The following is an 8,245-nucleotide window of genomic DNA, read 5'->3' as shown; positions in this document are numbered from 1 at the left end:
AGGAAATTATTTGTGTATGAAGCGTTTACTTGGAGGACAAGGGATACTTATGGCTGGACATATGGTTACTATTCTTAAGAGAAAATCAAAAAATCAATTTCCTCCTTTTATGACCATTAACTTTCCTGGATCCAATTTTGAATGTTGCAATGCATCTTGGAATAATAACCAAATATGGTGTAGTATAGATTATACCAAGGGGTAAATTCTTATCTCTTCTATTCCCGTCATAGATAGGTTTATTGTATTTCAAAAGAACTGGGATATATGGAAACTAGCTCTAACTTATTCCAATACACCTGTTATAACTTGTGTTGCTCCTCCATATACACTTTTGATTGGTTCTCTTAACATTGGTAATTCTTCCAATGGAGAATATAATATTAGCTGTGTTCATTGTATTTTTACAGTTGTATGTTCCCTTCTGCAGGAACACAATCTGTGCTTATACTAAAGCAACCCATATATGTTATGGTGCCTGTACATCTGAGAGAACCTTGGTATGAAGATACTGGAGTACAGGCATGGGTGGAACTCTCTAAAACCTTGCAGAGAAGGAGACGCTTTATTGGGTGGCTAATAGTAAGTTTACTTGCCTTGGCTGCTCTGTCTGCTACCGCGGCTACTGCCCGTCTTGCTCTTTCACAGAGTATTAATCATGCTCATTTTGCTAATCAATTATCTCAAAATACCAGTCTTGCTTTATCTTTACAAAGTCACATAGATTTACAGATGAATAACAAGTTAGATGAATTTAAAAACGCAATTTGGGGGATTGGAGATCAGATGGCAGCATTAAAATTGAGGATGCGTTTAGCTTGTCATGAAAAGTATACATGGATTTGTGTTACTCCTTACAAGTACAATGACTGTATTTGGGAATGGGAAAAAGTAAAAATGCATCTGCTGAGTGTTTGGTCAGATAGTAGTATTAGTCTTGATCTTAAGAAATTAAATGCTGAAATTCAGGATATACAAAATGCACATCTTGATGATATTTCACAAGAAGATGTAATTAAAACTTTACTGGACCATTTAAAGTGGTTAAACCCTCAGTCGTGGATTACTGGAGGGTTGTCAGGATTTATTACCCTGGCCATAATTTGCCTATTATTGATAATAATCTTCTCATGTCTGTTTGGTATCCTCATGCAACAATATACTACTCTCGGCACTACGCTTCATGGAATTATTTTGCAGCAAAAATTAAAAAATAAAAAAGGGGGAACTGAGGGAAACAGTCAGCCTTGAGATCAGGCTACGGACATGCCAGGCATGCCGCCGCTGCTCGAAGGGACTGTCCCTACTTGTTCCCCTCCTTGTTCCATTCCATGGGAGATAAATCACCAGGGCCCAGAAATCAGAAAGAAGGTAAAATGAGACAAGCAAAGCTGTCTCCCCCCTGCACATGCAGGTTATTTTGGATGATTCTGGGCTTATGGGTTTTCTCCCAGGGAAGTTAACCTTGAGCCGAGACAGTCTATAGATAATGTAAACCACCATCTGGCAACCTTCCATTTCTAGTCTATATAATCTGCAACCGTAGCATAATAAAACTTGCCTTGCAACCATCAGTTGTCTTGGTCCTTCTGACCCCATTCGTCAGTGCTACTTCAGTTCCTTACCCCTTCCCTTCTGACCCTGGGCGGTGAAATCCTCTTTCTCCGGCTGGTCCGCGGCACATATGAATAGATGTTTTTGTCTTGCTGTACTGCACATATGCTGTCTAGTAACAGATAGTTTGTCTGCTAGTAGTGTTGTAGATTATGTCTTTCCAAAGTGCTGAGGCAGTGCACCTATTCTGTAGTTGCAGCTGATGCCTGAATGTATCCTAGCTGACAAATTATTGATTAATAAGAACTTGAATTTCTAAAGATTAGTACTGTTAACCAAAATCTGAGCAAGGAGTCTCAAATGTAATTCTTAGCCAGAATTCCATGTTAATGAACCATTTAACAGTGTAAATCAAGGAACATCAGTGTAGGGATTTCTTTTCATTTATTTTTTACCTGTTTGAAATATCAGTTAAAGGTTGGCAGCTTGGTTGCTGACGAACGGTCGTTTGAAGTTCACCAAACTACTTAATGTGGAATAGGATAACAGACTTCCAACGCCCTCAAGGCTGTGACCTTGCAGCCATTTTACACAGCACATCATCATCCTATAGGGATGAACCTTTCCCTGGCCTGAAAAGTAGCCGCTCTGTTGAAGCTTTGCTTATTGTAACAGGCTTTTGTTTCCAGGTTACATGTCTGTGGAAGACTTAATTCTGAATAGAGATATAGATATTACTGGAAACTAATTGTTTTTCTATTATACTCTGCTTTATCAAAAAAGTAAAACATTTAAATTGTGCTACAAAAATTCAGATGTTGTCTTGCAATCTTTAAACAATAAATGAATGATTTGCCCTTAAAAAAAGAATTAAGCAGTTAAGCTGTTGGTCCCACATCAGACAAATCATCCTTATACCTCCTGTCAATATTGTTAACAGAGACTGTTATTTTATGAATCCTTATGATCCCGTGATTCTTTCTTTCACGTTTCAGGGCACAGCAGGTGAGAGAGTGGATTTGTTAAACTGAGTGGGTTTATCCTTCTTTTAAGCGTTCATTCAATTTTATGTTCATTTACTTACTATACACATATGGAAATAGAAGCTGCTAAAGCAATCATTGCTATTCTGCAAAACAACAAGGCACAGAAGCAGATGTCTTATTTCCGAGATTTCTCCCCCCTGGATTATTGTGATTAAAGATACTTTCCCGCAATTTTCTGGAGAGGACAAGGGGCTACTCACTGGAGGTTTTTTAATGACTTGGAGAAAGGCTCAAATATGCCCCCATTATGGTAATCCACCCCAGGGGCAAACCACACAAGAATATTATGAATTTATTTTATTTTTCTATCCTTGCAAAGGTAATACTCAGCTCATTAGGATATGAAAACTATACTGTCAAATTTCAGAATTACATGGATGAAGAAAATCACCAAAGTGGCATCATATCATGTGTGTTATAGCTGTATTGACTATATTGACTATATTAACTATGTTGTGTTAACAATGTATTGTATAACTCTATATTGAAAAGGCAAAATGCTGTACCTTATTTCAGAGAAAATAATTATGTTGGCAAACCCCAAACTGTACATTGTAGATGGGCCCTAGGAAAAGAAGATTTAATTCATAGTGGACAAGAGGTTAGCTTCTGTTTTCAGCCATGTGCTATTTCAAGAATTAAACATCATGAATAATACAGGATATAAGAGGAATAGTCTAAAGACGGAAAAGCACATTTTGATTAGGGAAGAGAATTTAAGGCTTAAGTCTTTATTTTTTTAAGGAAAACTGCCTTATTACTATGAGATAAGAAAATTGCTTCCTTCTTTTCTTCCTTGCTTTCTTCTTCTTCTTCTTTTCTTTAACCTTTTTTACTTTGGATATTTGGATATTTGGATATTTGACCTCTAAGCTGAGATGACTGGAAATGCCTCCTCTGGGCACTAAATGCTGACAACTCCTGATAAGAGGGAAGCTGCAAAGTAGAAGAATTGAAGGTCAGTATGTTGATATTGTATTGTACATCAAGCACATTGATGTACATTTGTGTATTGGGGAAGGGGAGTGAAGCTTGAGAGTGGGCCAGTGGGGAGGGGTAAATATTTTGTGATGCTGTCTACCTATGGGCTTATAAAGTTTACAGCTGCATTAGGAGGACAAGCATTACCATTCGCATGAAAAGTAGGGCAGACGTCAGTTGCAAAAGCTTCTAGCCATACACATAGGGAAATACATAAAAGATACACCTTATTGCATTCACCCATTCACCCTCCCCTGTTCATGCTAATTGGAAATTTCTATCCATTTCAGAGAAGTAACACAACTACCCATCATTTTCCCTGGCACGAATCTTCCAGGAGGAAGAAAATGGAACACACCTAGCAGCAGAGCTCACGCACTACTAGCCCATTTGTCTTAGATTTAATATCTGATCACTAGCTGGATTGAAGCCAAGAGGTGGTTCACAAAGTTGCTGCATATTAGAATCACCTGGGGAACTCTGAGACCTCCCCATGCCCAGGCTCCTCCCTAGACCTACTGAATCAAAATCTCTGGGTCTGGGACCCAGACACCAAAGTTTCTCTTAAAAGCTCTTTAGGGGAAGGGATATGGGAATAGATGTATATGTATAACTGATTCAGTTTGTTATAAAGCAGAAACTAATTTTAAAAAAAAATTAATACTAAAAAAAAAAAAAAAAAAGCTCTTTAGGTAATTCATACGAGAAACAAAGCTTGAGAACCAGCCCAATAACGGGAACAAACGTATTTCACACAGATAAAGTGGGGCAATTCATATGTTAAAAGAACATGAATATATATATATATATATATATATATATATATATATATATATTTCTTTTTTTCTCTTTATTCTGTTTGTGTTTCAAATAGGCTTTTTTTTTCCTTCTGCAAAAAGCATTATTGTTTCCATTTGGTCCAAGGCTTGGGAGAGGGCTCCAGGGCGGTTACAAAGCTGCCTAGTGGCTGCAAAGCTGGGCTTCAGGCAGAAGCTCTGACGCCAGAGGGGTTCCTCAGAGGCCGCTGGACTTCAGAGACTCCTGTTTGTGCTCGAGCGTGAGCCTTTCGAAAAGATACTCGCCCAGCACAGCCTGCGGACCAGCCAGCCTGCGGAGGTTGGTCAGGTGGTTGCCCATCTTCTTGATGAGTTTCAGCTGCTCCTCCAGGAAGCGGCTCTCCAGGAAGTCACAGAGGTGGGAGTCTGCGCGGGCAGGACGCAGGGCGCGCAGATCCGATAGTGCCTGATTCAGGTTCTTCTCCCTAAGAATGGCGGCTTGCACAGTGTCCTGGGTTTTACCCCACTCATCTTGAGAAGGCTTCCGCGCATCCTGGAAGAGGGCGCGGCCGCAGCACTTGTTTTGCATTTTCAAGAGTCGCTGGGCGCCCTCACACTTCTCTTCAGCCAGTTGGCGAAAAATGTGGCCCCCATTGTCCAGAGTCCCACTGTTGCTGTCAAAATAGAAGCTTAGAGAGAGGTAAGTGTCCACAGATGCATGTTAAACAGGCGGTGGATGGCGGCCTCCACCTCGATGGAATAATTCTGACGAACCTGGGAACTCGTGGTTGATCAGTGATAAGGAGCTAAGCTCCAAAAACGGTGTTGGCCTGTCCTGGAGGCTGAGGATAGCTGAGTGGCTGATTCCAAAGGTTGCGACAGGAAGAAATGTTGGAGGGTGGTCGGGGGCTGGAGCAAGGAGCGTCCCTGGGTCTGTTCATTCCAAACACTGTTGAAGCAAAAGACAGATCTGCAGGACTGCCGAGTGCACTGCCTCAAATAGGCTTTGATATAAATGAACAAGAAGTCCAAGCAAGGACAAAACGTACCCTTCCCCCCACCAAAATAGCTGGTGATACTAGAATCTTGATCGGGGAAGGGATTCTTCCATTACTTTAACATTCCAAGCCACTAGAGCAGTGGTTCTCAAAGTATGGTCACCTTGTAACCAAGCAGTACCCTATGGGGCCTTCCTAGGACAGACCCATCCCCCATAGCCTCTGCTGTAGTTCCTCTCTGAAGTACTCAGATAATAGTATCTCAGGCATATTTCTTGAGTTTTCAGATGCTAAAAACCACCACCCAATGGAATAAATTAACTCTTTGATGATCATGAGCACACAGCCCCCACACCTTCTGGCACCTAAGGATGGATAATGTTACCTGCCCTGTGGCCTCAACATCAGCCAGTCAGATGATTGTGCACGAGCTGATCACATTCCCTGGGACGTCCCTCCCTCACATGGCCTTTAAAAATGCTTTGCTGAAATCCTTTGGAGATTTCAGGGTTTTTGGAACACGGGCCACCCCTCTCCTTGCTCGATGCTGCAATAAACCTTTCTCTGCTCCAGACTCCAACCTTTCGGTTTGTTTGGCCTCACTGTGCTTCAGACACACGAACGTGCATTCGGTAACAACCTGACCAGCTTTACCAGCGTCCCCTGATAATGTGTCAGATATTCAAGTTTTAGGGCCCTGTCCCAGCCCTATGGAATCAGCAACTCTAGTGGGGCTCAGTGATCTCTGTTATAACTGGCCCTCCAGATGATTTTTATTCACCTTAAAGTTTGAAAATATCTGCACTGTCAGCTGCCAAAGCGCCCACCAGCAGGTGAAGGGGAGAGACGCCTGGAAAAGATAGGGAGTAGCCAAGGCAAGTACAGCAGCATTTGCCGTGGTAGTAATGGAGAATGCCTTTTCTCCACTGGTTGGCACAGACTAGTGTCTGGGGGCAGTGGCAGGGTTATTTAGGATGCTTTACGTTTCAATGTAGAGTGACCTCTGTCCTGGTTTGCCAGGGACTTCCCCTGTGTGAGCACTTAAAATCTCATCCTGGCAAACCCCTTAGCCCTGGATTTGAAAAACTTAGGAAATAACATGAAATTTAGGGGAAACATGATCTAGGTTTTGGGCAAGTCACAAGTGCTAATTAAAGCTAAGCAAGTATGGACAACATCTAGCCTTCTTTACCCCTTTGCAGGAAGGTAAATCTGATTGGGTGAAAGAACTTATTGTTAAGAAATCTTTGTAGAAACATCCCCTTCTGCTTAGTCCGCTGGTTCTCACTTCTGGCTAGACAATGGCATCGTCTGAGGAGATTTAAAATGATTTTATTGGTTTAGGATGACCAACTGTTGGTGTGAGGGTTTTTAAAAAGTGCTTCAGATGTTTCTAATGTGCAGCCAAATTTAGGTGCCACTGCTTAAGCTTTTGAACCGCTGCTACGTATTTTCACCTCATCTTCCTATGAGAATATCCAACTGTAGTTGGTTTTTTTTTCTTTTTCTTTTTTTAACTGTCTTATTATAAGATTTACTGTCTTAAATAAGATTGAATGTACAGAAAATCCTGCTAGTCCATCTGGTATAGCTGGATCCTTAGAATAATATCGTTAAGATATATACCATTTAAGTATTGTGATTGGCCTTTTTAAAATTAACATATGCATTGAATTAGTACCATCTGTTTTGAAGCTGTCATGTTGGGTAGCTATACCTCTAATCTGCTGCCATTGCTAAATATCTGGACACCTCTTATTAGGAATTGCTTTTAAACATCTTTCGGGGTTAAAACCAAGATTGCTGTATTATTTGTACTGGGACCACAAAAGCCTCACAAAGATCCCCCGCTGTACTTTCTACCCCCATCTCTAACCCTTGGCAACTTCTAATCTGTTCTCCATCTCCACAGTTTTGTTATTTTAAGAATAATATGTAAATAACATCATGAATTACTTAATCTTCGGAGATTGGCTTTTTAAAATTTTTCCCTCGGCATCATTCCCTTGAAGTTCATTTCAATTTTTGCATATATTAATAATTTGTTCCTTTTTGTTGCTCGGTAGTATTCTATCATAAGATTTTATCACAATTTGTTTCAACATTCATCCATTGAAAGACATTTGGGTAGTGGCCAGTTTTGGGCTGTTATAAATAAAACTGCTATGAACATTTATGTGTAAGTTTCTGTGGGAACTTAATTAGTTTTTGTTTCTTTTGGATAAATGCTCAAGAGTACAATTACTGTGTTGTAGGGTGAATCTACTTTTAGAATTAAAAGAGACGGTCAAGCTGTTTCTCAGAGTGGCTAAACCATTTTATTTTCCCACCAGTGATGTGATATCATTTTTCTATGTACTCACCAGCATTTGATGTTGTCACTATACTTTAATTTTAGTTATTCTCTGATATCTCATTATGGTCTTAGTTTGCATTTCCCTAATGGCTAATGATGTTGAGCATCTTTTCATGTGCTTCTTTGCCATGTGTATATTCTCTTCCATGAAATGTCTGTTCCTGTCTTCTGCCTATTTTCTAGTTGGGTTTTTTTAAGTTGTTTGGAGAGTTCTTTGTATATTATAGATACAAGTCATTTGTCTCATGTGGGATTGTCAAATATGTTTTCCCACTGTGTAATTTGAGTTTTCATCCACTTAAAATGATCTTCTATGAAGCATTTTTAACTCATTTTGATGAGATCCAATTTATCAATTTTTGCTTTTATTGATCATACTTTCGGTGTCAAGTCTAAGAATTATTCACGTAGTTCTAGATGCTAAAGATTTTCTCCTATATTTTTTTCTAAAAATGTCCTGCTTTTACGTTTAAGATTATGATCCACTTTGATTTAATTTTTTGTGTAAGGTGTGGAGGTTTAGGTTAAGGTTCA

The 8,245-nt window shown here is 39.9% G+C and overlaps 1 pseudogene; it reads right to left on the bottom strand.

The window, feature by feature from the left end:
- Positions 1 to 4,595: 4,595 nt before the first annotated feature.
- Positions 4,596 to 5,984, bottom strand: LOC132491685 (ferritin light chain-like; annotated as a pseudogene).
- Positions 5,985 to 8,245: the final 2,261 nt, after the last annotated feature.

The sequence above is a fragment of the Mesoplodon densirostris genome, chromosome 6, assembly GCF_025265405.1.
Source record: "Mesoplodon densirostris isolate mMesDen1 chromosome 6, mMesDen1 primary haplotype, whole genome shotgun sequence".
Taxonomy (NCBI): Eukaryota; Metazoa; Chordata; class Mammalia; order Artiodactyla; family Ziphiidae; genus Mesoplodon; species Mesoplodon densirostris.
The sequence above is the reverse complement of the archived record's forward strand: the minus strand, read 5'-3'. Positions and strand labels throughout refer to the sequence as shown.